General features: G+C 40.2%; 1 protein-coding gene across 2 annotated transcripts in view; it reads right to left on the bottom strand.

Annotated features, from left to right (window-relative positions):
- Nucleotides 1-13822, bottom strand: part of LOC114475403 (homeobox protein PKNOX2-like) — a 45763-nt gene that overhangs the window by 15627 nt on the left and 16314 nt on the right. The window lies entirely within an intron of this gene.

Here is a 13822-nt window from a genome sequence, read left to right on the forward strand (position 1 = left end):
AGACAAAAAGAGCAGCTCAAAACTAACACATCCATCCATCCATCCATCCAGCTTCTCCCGCTTAGCCGTTTCCGGGTCGCGGGGGCAGCATCCTCAGTAGGGAGGCCCAGACTTCCCTCTCCCTGGCCACTTCCTCCAGCTCTTCCGGGGGGACCCCGAGACGTTCCCAGGCCAGCCGAGAGACATAGTCTCTCCAGCATGTCCTGCGTCTTCCCCGGGGCCTCCTTCCGGAGGGACGTGCCCTGAACGCCTCACTAGGGAGGCGTTCACCCTAGTGAGGCGTTCAGGGGGCATCCTAATTAGGTGCCCGAGCCACCTCATCTGGCTCTTCTCGATGCGGAGGACTCTACTTTGAGCCCCTCCCGAATGACTGAGCTTCTCACCCTATCTCTAAGGGAGAGCCCAGCCACCCTACGGAGGAAACTCATTTCGGTCGCTTGTACCAGTGATCTTGTTCGTTCGGTCATGACCCAAAGTTCATGACCATAGGTGAGGGTTGGAACGTAGACCGACCTGTAAATCGAGAGCTTCGCTTTTTGGCTCAGCTCCCTTTTTACAATGACGGACTGGTGCAGACTCCGCATCACTGCAGAAGCCGCACCAATCCGCCTGTCGATCTCTCGCTCCATCCTTCCCTCACTCGTGAACAAGACCCGAGGTACTTGAACTCCTCCACCTGGGGTAGAACCTCATCTCCAACCCGGAGAAGGCACTCCACCTTTTTCCGGTCGAGAACCATGGACTCGGATTTGGAGGTGCTGATTCTCATTCCGGCCGCTTCACACTTGGCTGCGAACCGATCCAGTGAGAGTTGAAGGTCACGGTATGTTGGAGCCAAAATGACCACATCATCTACACATCTGAACCGGACCCCCTCAACGCCCTGACTGCGCCTAGAAATTCTGTCCATAAAAGTTATGAACAGAATCGGTGACAAAGGGCAGCCCTGGCGGAGTCCAACCCTCACCGGAAACGATTTCGACTTACTGCCGGCAATGCGGACCAGACTCTGACTCCGGTCATACAGGGAACGAACAGCTCCTATCAGGAGGTTCGATACCCCATACTCCCGGAGGACCCCCCACAGGAATTCCCGAGGGACACGGTCAAATGCCTTTTCCAGGTCCACAAAACACATGTGGACTGGTTGTGCAAATTCCCATGACCCCTCAAGGCCCCTCTGCTGAGGGTGTAGAGCTGGTCCACAGTTCCACGGCCAGGACGAAAACCACATTGCTCCTCCTGAATCCGAGGTTCAACTATCCGGCGGACCCTCCTCTCCAGTACCCCTGAATAGACCATACCGCGGAGGCTGAGGAGTGTGATCCCTCTATAATTGGAACACACCCTCCGGTCCCCCTTCTTAAAAAGGGGGACCACCACCCCGGTCTGCCAATCCAGAGGCACTGCCCCCGATGTCCACGCGATGTTGCAGAGTCGTGTCAGCCATGACAGCCCCACAACATCCAGGGCCTTGAGGAACTCCGGGCGGATCTCATCCACCCCCGGAGCCCTGCCACCGAGGAGCTTTTTAACCACCTCGGCAACCTCAGCCCCAGAGATAGGAGAGCCCACTCTCGGGTCCCTGGGCCCTGCTTCCTGATTGGAAGGCATGCCGGTGGGATTGAGGAGGTCTTCGAAGTATTCCCCCCACCAATCCACAACGTCTCGAGTCGAGGTCAGCAGCGCACCATCCGCACCATACATAGTGTTGACGGTGCACTGCTTCCCCCTCCTGAGACGCCGGATGGTGGTCCAGAATCTCTTTGAAGCTGTCCGGAAGTCGTTCTCCATGGCCTCACTGAACTCCTCCCATGTCCAGGCTTTTGCCTCGGCGACCGCCGTGGCTGCACTCCGCTTGGCCCGTCGGTACCTGTCTGCTGCCTCCGGAGTCTTACAGGCCAAAAAGGCCCGGTAGGACTCCTTCTTCAGCTTGACGGCATCCCTCACCCCCGGTGTCCACCAACGGGTTCGGGTATTACCACCACGACAGGCACCGACTACCTTGAGGCCACAGCACCGATCAGCCGCCTCAGCAACAGAGGCACGGAACATGGCCCACTCGGACTCGATGTCCCCCGCCTCTTCCGAGACATGGTTGAAGTTTTCCCGGAGGTGGGAGTTGAAGCTCCTTCTGACGGGAGACTCTGCCAGGCGTTCCCAGCAGACCCTCACTATACGTTTGGGTCTGCCAGGTCTAACCGGCATCCTCCCCCGCCATCGGAGCCAACTCACCACCAGGTGGTGATCAGTTGACAGCTCCGCCCCTCTCTTTACCCGAGTGTCCAAGACATGCGGCCGCAAGTCCGATGACACGACTACGAAGTCGATCATCGAACTGCGGCCTAGGGTGTCCTGGTGCCAAGTGCACATATGGACACCCTTATGCTTGAACATGGTGTTTGTTATGGACAATCTGTGACGAGCACAGAAGTCCAACAACAAAACACCGCTCGGGTTCCGATCAGGGGGGCCGTTCCTCTCAATCACGCCTCTCCAGGTCTCACTGTCGCTGCCAACGTGAGCGTTGAAGTCCCCCAGCAGAACGAGGGAATCCACAGAAGGAGCACTCTCCAGTACTCCCTCTAAGGAATCCAAGAAGGGTGGATGCTCCGAGCTGCTTATTGGCCCATAGGCACAAACAACAGTCATGATCCGTCCCCCCACCCGAAGGCGGAGGGAGGCCACCTCCTCGTCTACCGGGGTAAACTCCAACGTACAAGCACTAAGTCGGGGGGCAAGAAGTATAGCCACCCCGGCCCGGCGCCTCTCACCATTGGCGACTCCAGAGTAGAAGAGAGTCCAACCCCTTTCGAGAAGGCTGGTTCCAGAGCCCTTGTTTTGTGTCGAGGTGAGACCGACTATATGTAGTCCGAACTTCTCCACCTCGCACACAAGCTCAGGCTCCTTCCCCGCCAGAAAGGTGACATTCCACGTCCTTAACGCTAGCTTCTGTAGCCGGGGATCAGATCGCCAAGGCCCCCGCCCTGGACGACTGCCCGATCCACACTGCACCGGCCTCATATGATCCCTCCTGCAGGTGGTGGGCCTACGGGAGGGCGGGCCCACGTCGTCATTTCGGGCTCTGCCCGGCCGGGGGCCCGTGGGCAAAGCCCCGGCCACCAGGCGCTCGCACTCGAGCCCCAACCCCGGGCCTGGCTCCAAGGTGGGGCCCCGGTAGCACCAATCCGGGCGACGTGAACTGCCTTTGTTGTTTCATGTACATATATGGCTATATATGTACTAACACAGAGGGATAATAATTCTCAGTAAAACCATAAAAACACATCTGCCTTTGCGTGAATAAAAAAAATCTGAAGTGGTTGAAAAAGTACATTTTAATGCACTTTTGCTCAGAAACAATATTTCGCAAAACAATGAATGTTGCATGAACAGAAATTCATTTATCAACAATAAAATATGGAATGAATACATTAGCAAACATGTAATAGTAATTATTAGAAATCAAATTATGCTAGACAAGTAATTTAATATGTAGCACGTTTCTTTTATTAATCTTTCAAAGATAATCTTTCTGTGTGGTTTGGGGAAAACTTTGAATATAATTTATCTGAAAACAAATGAAAAAAACACAACTCTTTATTGCACAGAATTTACGTCTTTTTGTCGTTACCGTTGTGTGGAATTTAAAGTGTTTTCTATTTGTTGTTTTTTTCATCACGTTTTCTATGATTTTTAGTCAAAAAATAAGTAGAGCAGAATGAAGAATGGGCTCAGGACCTACACACTCTAAGATCTGAAATAAAACCAGGTTTGTCCCTAAATTCTATGGAGACGCAGTTTCTTCACCTGCTGCGAGGAATTCACTAAGATTGCAGCAATAATTAGTGCACGTGCAGAACTGGTGCAGACCGCCTTGTCTAAATGAGCATTTTGTACGTTCAATGTGGAGACGTGAGTGCACGGAAACACACACTGACATTTGAGGAAGTTAAATTGGAGACAGATGGACTTCTATGTCTGCTGCACAAACATTTAATAATGTAGAAAACTACATAAACAAATAAAAATGTTTTATTTTTTAGTTTTAAACAACTTTAAAACCTAATTATATTTTTCCCCTAATTGAATGTGTCTGTTTTGTCAGGTCCTGTAACTTTGCTATGATCAGTTCATGAAAAACAGGCAGATTTGGACAGAAACCGTCCCATTGATCTGAGTTAATACAACAACACAGTCAGTCAATCAGTCAATCAGCACCAATTGAAGATGATCTACTGACCATCATCCAGCAGGTCTGAGCAGCGCTGTGTCGCAACACTCTCATATGTTAACATTGTTCCATCACTGAATAAATTAAGCATCTGATCAGCTGATTCTGGTCTTATGCTCCTTTCATCAACGCAACCTCTTCACCACACCTGACTCCACACACACCGCCGCGAGTGTGCAGCTTTTTCTCTCCCTCACACACACTTTACTCTGTTAATATTGGGCGACCGTGGCTCAGGTGGTGGAGGGTCGTCTTCTGATCGAGAAGTTGGGGGTTCGATCCCAGTACCTGACTATGAGTTGAAGTGTCCTTGGGCAAGACACTGAACCCTAAGTTCCTCCCAGTGGTCGACTAGTGCCTTGCATGGCAGTCCTGTCCCACTGGTGTGTGAATGTGAGAGTGAATGGGTGAATGAGCTGATATGTAAAGCGCTTTGGGACTGTTTCAGTGGTGATAAAGCTCTATATAAATCATGTCCATTTACCATTTACCAATATTGACTATTGTTTTATTTAGACTATTTTCTCATACTAGAAATGTTAACTGGGGCATTTTTTTTCCGTCTTTGCTGTGTTTTGTGTCAACATTTACTGCAGCTGATCTCTGTGTGTGTTTTTGCACCTGCTTCTGAGTCGTACTATTTTCGGTGCATAAAACAATCTCCGCAAACAGTTCCAGGTTTGATGAATCGCATTGCGTCCCCAGTATTAATTTATTTGCATTTCCTCCTCCCATATTTTTGCTCCCCTTGTGTCATATGAATTACTAATAAAACGCTGTCCTTTTAACTATAAATGAAGTTAATAAACATATCTGTGTTTCAATGGACAACAACTCACTATGGAAACAGCAGCAGAGAGCACAGCTGGATGTATTTCATGTAAAATACTACTAACATACTGTAATACAACGGTCACTCATCAGGTGTGGAAAAGGTGGTGAAATGGGATTTTTAAAATTGGTTAATTTTGCAAATTAGAGATGGCAAAAATGGACAGTAAAAGTGGTAAAAAGGGTTCAAAGTGTCAATATTCGAACAATTAGTTTAAACAGGAAAATAATGGGCATGACAAATGGTGAATGTGGTTAAATTGGCAAAATAATCATGAAATATGATGAAAAGAGGTTAATAGTGACAATAATGGGTCAACATATGTGAAAACTTTTGTTATTGACCAAATACATATTTTCCACCATTATTTGCAAATGAATTCATTAAAAATCCTACAATGTGATTTATTTTTCTCATTTTGTCTCTCATAGTTAAGGTTTATCTATGATGAAAATTACAGGCCTCTCGTCTTTTTAAGTGAGAGAACTTGTACAATTGGTGGCTGAATAAATACTTTTTTGCACCACTGTAAACATATTTGCTTCTGCCTGTTTCAGTATTGTGTATTTTTAAATTGTGATTTATGTTTGAAGATATTTTTGTTAGACTGAAACAAACTGAAGCTGAAACTGAAACTGAATAATGTCATTTATTTAAATAAAGCATCTCTTCTATATATTCACATTAGGAATCTAGTGCAGAACAAAAGTTAAACACGTTTTTCAAACAAGGAAATCAAAGAAAACATGACATGTGGTCTGTAGCTTTTCCTGAACCGACAAGGTTTTTACACATCCCGCAGGAGGCTTTATCATGATAATAGTGTGTGTGTGTGTGTGTGTGTGTGTGTGTGTGTGTGTGTGTGTGTGTGTGTGTGTGTGTGTGTGTGTGTGTGTGTGTGTGTGTGTGTGTGTGTGTGTGTGTGTGTGTGTGTGTGTGTGTGTGTGTGTGTGTGTGTGTGTGTGTGTGTGTCCCATGGCTCTCATTTGCAGCCTGTAATAGTCGTCTATATTAGACTCTAATCTGCCTGATCCCAATTTAATGTGGCTCCTCCACCAGACGAGGCGTGAATACTAAACAGGAGAGAGTCGTAGACGTACACAGAGTAGAGCGTAGAACGTAGAGCAGGAGCTTCCGGCTCTGTCGTGTTACTATTATTATTATTATTATTATTATTAATATTCTGCTGATGGAGGAAGAAGAGAAGATAACAAACAGGAATGAAGAAAGCCCCCCCGGCCAATGATCATCCCCCACATTCAGTCTTAATTAATGATTAAAAAAAACGCAGGGGAAGTGTTTATGTTTCATCCTTTTTTTTCTAGATAATAATAAAATCTGTCACTACTCTATAATAGATAGACAGTAGAATTTGACAATGTTTTTAACTTTTTTTTTCACCAGAGGATGTAAAATCACACACAAACATGATCACATGTCTCACCTACTGTAAAATATAATAAATAGCTGTGGGAGGAGCTACAGAGGAGGACACGCCCCTATAGGATGATAAAGAGAAACCTTTAATAACAGATTATAAAAGGCTGTATGTGTGTTTGTGTCAAAGACTTTATTAGTGTGAGTTATTACACCTGTTAATGATGTGGAAATGAAAAGATTGAAAGTCTTTGACTGACAGATGGACATGATGAGTGAGGGCTACAGAGGTCCCTGATCAGGAAGATCTACAATTAATCTACAAAGAGAGATGTTAGAAATATGCATTTACATCAATCTGACAATACCATTCACGATATGTCACGATACAATATATCTCGATACTAAACAAATTGCAATACAGTATATCACAATATCAATAATCAAAAATGTCACCTTACAATGTATTTCATTTTTTTAAACTTGTGAGAACCAGTAAATAGTAACTAACTGTAAATCAAGCACAAATATTAAACACAAGTGGAATGTTTATTAAACTGTCAAATTACATTTTTCTAAAAAGTTTAACTTTTGCTTCTACAACAGATTCTATTAAGTTCTTAAATTCTATAATAAAAAGTCAACACATACATCTATCAAAGTGTCCAGTATGTTTTACAAAAATAAAGCTAAAATTAATTGAGGAGCGACTTATTTTAACGACGTCCGAAGGTGCGTTCACTGACACCTAGTGACTGGGAGTTTACGTGCTAAGATTTTTAGCTAAAAACATGATTTACATGATACAATAAATGTACTGTAAAATATTGCAATATATCGCTCAATCAATTTTTTCTTACACCCTTAGTGAGTGCGCAGCAAAGGGCTAGCTTAGCATTAGCTTAGCCAGCATTCTGCGAGGAAACTTTGGCATCCACATGTGTGTTTGAGTACAAACATAGTAACAATGATCTAATCATCATCATCATCATCATCATCATCATCATCATCATCATCATCATCATCATCTTTATCAAATAAATAAACAATTTGAGTGTCTCGAAAAGCGCTTTTAAATAAAATGTATTATTATTATTATTATTATTATTATTATTATTGTTATTGTTATTATTATTATTATTATTATTATTATTATTATTATTATTATTATTATTATTATTATTATTATAATTATTATTGTTAGAACACTTGCTCTATATGAGAGTGGTATAGATCTATTCCATCAAACAGCCAACGTCATTAAAACGTCCTATTTTAGGAAAAATCTGGCTGGTTCGTCTTAGCCTTGATTTAGCAACAATATTATTTAGTCATTGAAATTGGGGGGGTTTGACCGTCAAAATTGGTCCATATTTAGCCCCAATACAGTCGTTGAAATGAAGTCGTCATTGGATCGTCCAACGAAATCAATTTTTTGCCAAAATATAGTCCTAGAAATGAAGTTGCTTTTGAATCGTCCAACTTGGTCCAAAAATAGTCATTGTAAAAAGGACTTATCATTTGTGGGGATCAGTAGCCGAACAATTTTAACCCTTTTATTTGGAATATTTGGACCAAATTAGCCAAAAAAAATAAGAATAAAATGTATTTTAAGAACTTGAAACATAACAGCCCATAAACTTAAAACAAAAATACGAATCAGATCCTGGTACAAGTTGACTACAAACGTTCCCACAATTAGGAATTACATTTTAGACTTAGACTTTTTTATGAACTTTACAGTACAGATAAGAACGAAATTCTGTTGCATTGGCTTGTATTGCAAGAGATAAATAAAATAAAATAAAAAAGGATAAAAAAATTAAAAAAAAACAGCAGCAAGTATTTACATAAAGTAGTATTAAAAAAAAAAGGTGTCTAATGTCTAATATTCCTATACAGATAAATATATAGCACTTTATTTAATGTATGTCGTATTTTAACACTTTTAATCAATAAATTAATTCAAAAATTTGAACAAAATTAATCTTAAATTCATAATACTACGACCAGAAAAACACGGCTTTTCAACTTTCACTTTTCTACCAAATTTTGACGTTGTTTAGACGGGATAGGGTGGGATATTTTCTACGTGTAAGTAAAGCTCTGCTCTACATCATAGTGGTATATAGATCTATATATTCTAGGTGTTAGTGAAGCTATGCTCTACATCATAGTGGTATATAGATCTATAAATTCTAGATGTTAGTGGAGCTCTGCTCTACATCATAGTGGCATATAGATCTATATATTCTACGTGTTAGTGGAGCTCTGCTCTACATCATAGTGGTATATAGATCTATATATTCTAGGTGTTAGTGGAGCTATGCTCTACATCATAGTTGTATATAGATATATATGTTCTAGGTGTAAGTGAAGCTCTGCTCTACATCATAGTGGTATATAGATCTATATATTCTAGGTGTTAGTGGAGCTCTGCTCTACATCATAGTGGTATATATGTAGATCTATATATTCTAGGTGTTAGTGGAGCTCTGCTCTACATCATAGTGGTATATATGTAGATCTATATATTCTAGGTGTTAGTGGAGCTCTGCGCTACATCATAGTGGTATATAGATCTATAAATTCTAGGTGTTAGTGGAGCTCTGCTCTACATCATAGTGGTATATAGATCTATAAATTCTAGATGTTAGTGGAGCTCTGCTCTACATCATAGTGGTATATAGATCTATATATTCTACGTGTTAGTGGAGCTCTGCTCTACATCATAGTGGCATATAGATCTATAAATTCTAGATGTTAGTGGAGCTCTGCTCTACATCATAGTGGTATATAGATCTATATATTCTAGGTGTTAGTGAAGCTCTGCTCTACATCATAGTGGTATATAGATCTATATATTCTACGTGTTAGTGAAGCTCTGCTCTACATCATAGTGGCATATAGATCTATATATTCTACATGTTAGTGGAGCTCTGCTCTACATCATAGTTGTATATAGATATATATGTTCTAGGTGTTAGTGAAGCTCTGCTCTACATCATAGTTGTATATAGATCTATATATTCTACGTGTTAGTGAAGCTCTGCTCTACATCATAGTGGTATATAAATCTGTATATTCTAGATGTTAGTGGAGCTCTGCTCTACATCATAGTGGTATATAGATCTGTATATTCTAGGTGTTAGTGGAGCTCTGCTCTACATCATAGTGGTATATAGATCTATATATTTTAGGTGTTAGTGAAGCTCTGCTCTACATCATAGTGGTATATATGTAGATCTATATATTCTAGGTGTTAGTGGAGCTCTGCAGCAAAGCGTCAGGTGTAGAATGTGAGGCATTAAATGCTAATGTTCTAGAGGTATCCGTGTTCTGCATGAGAGGAGGAAATGTCTACTTTTAACGACGTTCTGTTGCGCACAGTTGGACGTCAGCGTCTCAGAGGAGGTAAAAACACCAGCCGCCGGCGCTCCCTCTGACCTTTAGACAGGAAGTCAGGATTAGGGTAGATGATGTGTGAAAAAGGCAAGCGTTTCTCCCAACGCTAACGCTGCGTGTGTTTCTCTGTGTGTGTGTGTGTGCTTTCCAGCCTCCCGCCACCTTGGGCACCCCCCCATGCCAACTGCCAGGAGCTCCAACTTCTATCTGCAGTGCGACGGAGTGGAGATTGCCGACTGGGGGATCATTATAAGGGCCATAAAAGAGCGATTTACAGGACGACCAGTGAGTGGAGTGAGCAACGGTTCCCGCCCCCAACCCCCCCCCACATACCACCACACCCCCCACCACTACGGTGGTTCACCAGTGGAAAACCAAGATGGAGCATCAAAGCTAACGGGGAGCATGGGGAATTAACCATGAAGGTGAAAAACAAGATAGAAAATGGTAAACAATCAGGATACTGTAAACCTGGGGGGGAATGGGGGGGTCTTATAACATTCAATAGCTACATTTCACTATCCGGAATTAATATTATAGATTTCAACAACATGATTGTCAAAAATACAGTATAAGACATCTGTAACTCAGTGTAATATGTCTTTTTTGTTGCTTAGTTGTGGTTCAAATAAGTCAGAAATATTGGGGTTTTTCACCCCTCGACCACATTTTATGTCAAACTTGTCTTTTGTACAATAATTGCGCAATATAGAAATAGATTACTTTCAGCCATGTGGAACTTATATAATAGCTATTTAGTATTATTATTATTATTATTAGAAGTAGTAGTAGTTGTAGTAGTAGGATTTGTTTATATATATATATATATATATATATATATATATATATATATATATATATATATATTAAAATTAAACCTAAACATCACTGTAGGTTATTGAGTGTAGACAAAAATCTAAATACATATCCATCACAGCACTTGTTAATTGAAAACAATGTAAATTGTCATATTTTCTGGCAGCCACTCCATAGTCATTTTAATATGAACCATGATTTTACTTATATTAAAAAAAAGGTTTAGACACCAAGTTTATGGTTGTATGTAACTTAGAAGGTTTATTACGTGGCATATTCAACCTGGAGGCGGCCATTTTGAAAATAGGGAGGGGCGAGAAAAATTCAACCCAGATATTTCAGATTTATTTGACTCTTAAACAATAAAATACATTTTTGGCAAGAATTTTGAATTTTAGACATATTTCTGACATACCGCATCAGACTATAGCCATAATAATAATAATAATCTGTAACTCAGTTTTGACTGTTATATATATCTGATCAATATCTGATATATTTTGATTTCCATAAAATAGAACACGTAGGAGAACCTCAACATACTCAAAGTACTCAATGTTTTCTTGAATCTACCTAAAATACAATATAGTAGATAAATAACTTATTGTCCATAAGGTTTAAAAAGCATAAACATTTACTGTAAGTACACACATAAAAACTAGAAACTAAACTTATTTAACTTCATATATCAGAGGTCCCAACCTTTTACAGGTCGATACATTTTAATATCACAAACGTCCGTTCACCACCTCTGTATTTCATTTGAAAGAATGTTTAAGTGTACGGTTATAGTATACAGTATACATTAATACAGTTATTTGATGTTTATTGTGTGATGTGTATATTTTTTAACTAGTTACTAGACTTTTCAGGAGACTTTTCTGATCCCAAGGTTGAAAAACCACTAAGTTCTACCAGTGGTTCCTTGGTTTTTAAATCCCTCTCTGAACCTCCTTTTATCATCCAGGAGTTCTTCATGATCATAGTTTTTAATAAAATCCACCAATATTTATAACCATCTCTGACTTTAGTCGCTCTCTTCTCTCTGCTGTGTCTCGTCAAAACGAAGAGCCATCTTTAAAGATTCTGTCATTAGTAAAATGACCGTAATAACATGATACTGGCTGTAAAGAGCAACTCATTAGCTTTTAGAAACTGGAGTTTCTCAGATAAAGCCAATATTAGCGGAGTTACGGTCATTTAAAAAATTGCGTTCCCCAAGATGTGTTCAGGGTCCCTGGGACAGATGGACACATCACAGTAAGAAAAAGACACTTTTTTTTGCTCCAAACACTTTCATTTTGTGAGTGACGGAAGAACGGTTTGTCTTTATTGTTTGTTTTTTTTTTTTACCGAACACGACAAAAATAATCAGTAAAAGTGCAAAGTTTTTCATTTTCATAATTATTGTTCTACTTAAACTATCAATATCATTTAAACACTGGTATTTATTGGGATTCCTCACTTTCAACTAGAGATGTAACGATTCACTCAACTCCCGATACGATTTGATTCACGATACTGGGTTCACGATATGATTCTCTCATGATTTATTTTAGTAAAAAATACTGTATTATTTTCCTTTTATTTTTCATTGTCAAAATAATCCCTTGATAAAATATTCAAAACAATGCAATTTAACTAAAAATAAGTCTTGAATGAAATAAAGGAATAATACAAATGAAGAAGAAGTCTATTAATTTAAATTCTGGTTCTATAGTAAATGATGCAAAACTGCATAAAAGTTATTTTTTTCTTTTTAAAAGTGCAACTGAAAATGTATTTTATGCCTTAACAATTGAACTTTAAAAAAAAAAAACAGTCATTGCACTGATTTACGTCAGATATTAGTTTGAACCAGCAGAGGGCGCTGGTAAACCAGTGGTCGGTTGACATGCAGATATCCTAGCAGTGAAGAAGAGATGCTATGCTAGCAGACAGAGCTAATAGAAAAACGTGACTTTTACAGATATTCACGTAATATTACAGATATTCTTTTGGTGCTAAAGGGGTAAGGAATCATTTATGAACATGTTTAAGAGTAGAAGGCGGCCAGAAAGAGAGTAGTAGCAGATTCCGCCCGCCGCCTACGCTTCTGGACAAGAGAAGGATGAATAGATACCGCCCTTTGCTGTTTAAAAAAAGTACTGCAATTCAATTTTCAGAGAATTGATGTGAACCGTGATACCTATGAATGGATTTTTAACTGCCTTACGATTAATCGTTACATCCCTACTTTCAACACAAGTTTAAACGGAGACTGATGCTGCATCTTAAACTGGTCATGTGATTAGGGTAAGAGTTAAATATATCTCTGACTTAATAAATTAAACCATGACTATCTGTAAATCTAGTTTGAGATACAAGTTCATTCAGACTAGGCCTAATTCCAGTTCAAGATATCTATCACATCATTTGGACTAGTTCAAACATCATTAAAGATGTCTACAAATGTCATTAAAGATATCTAAAATGGGTGGGAGTGGCTAATAGATATATTTAAATGAAGTTATGAATAGTCATAATTTAGATGCAGATATCCACATTTCACATTGTGTCTGTATTTAACAGAATTAAAGATATGATGTCGTGAAAAACATCATTAACAAAGGAACGAATGGAAGAATGTCATTGTAGATATTAAATGTTAAAAGGGCTCGCCATGGGTGGGGGAACTGTCTGCTATGGATCTACAACAGACCCATGATACAGACCTATGATACAGACCTGTGATACAGACCTATGATACAGATCTATGATACAGACCTGTGATACAGACCTATGATACAGACCTATGATACAGACCTATGATACAGACCTATGATACAGACCTATGATACAGATCTATGATACAGACCTATGATACAGACCTATGATACAGATCTATGATACAGATCTATGATACAGACATATGATACAGACCTATGATACAGACCTATGATACAGACCTATGATACAGACATATGATACAGATCTATGATACAGACCTATGATACAGACCTATGATACAGACCTATGATACAGACCTATGATACAGACCTATGATACAGACATATGATACAGACCTATGATACAGACCTATGATACAGACCTATGATACAGACCTATGATACAGACCTATGATACAGACCTATGATACAGACCTATGATACAGATCT

Source organism: Gouania willdenowi, chromosome 14 (genome assembly GCF_900634775.1).
Source record: "Gouania willdenowi chromosome 14, fGouWil2.1, whole genome shotgun sequence".
Classification (NCBI taxonomy): Eukaryota; Metazoa; Chordata; class Actinopteri; order Blenniiformes; family Gobiesocidae; genus Gouania; species Gouania willdenowi.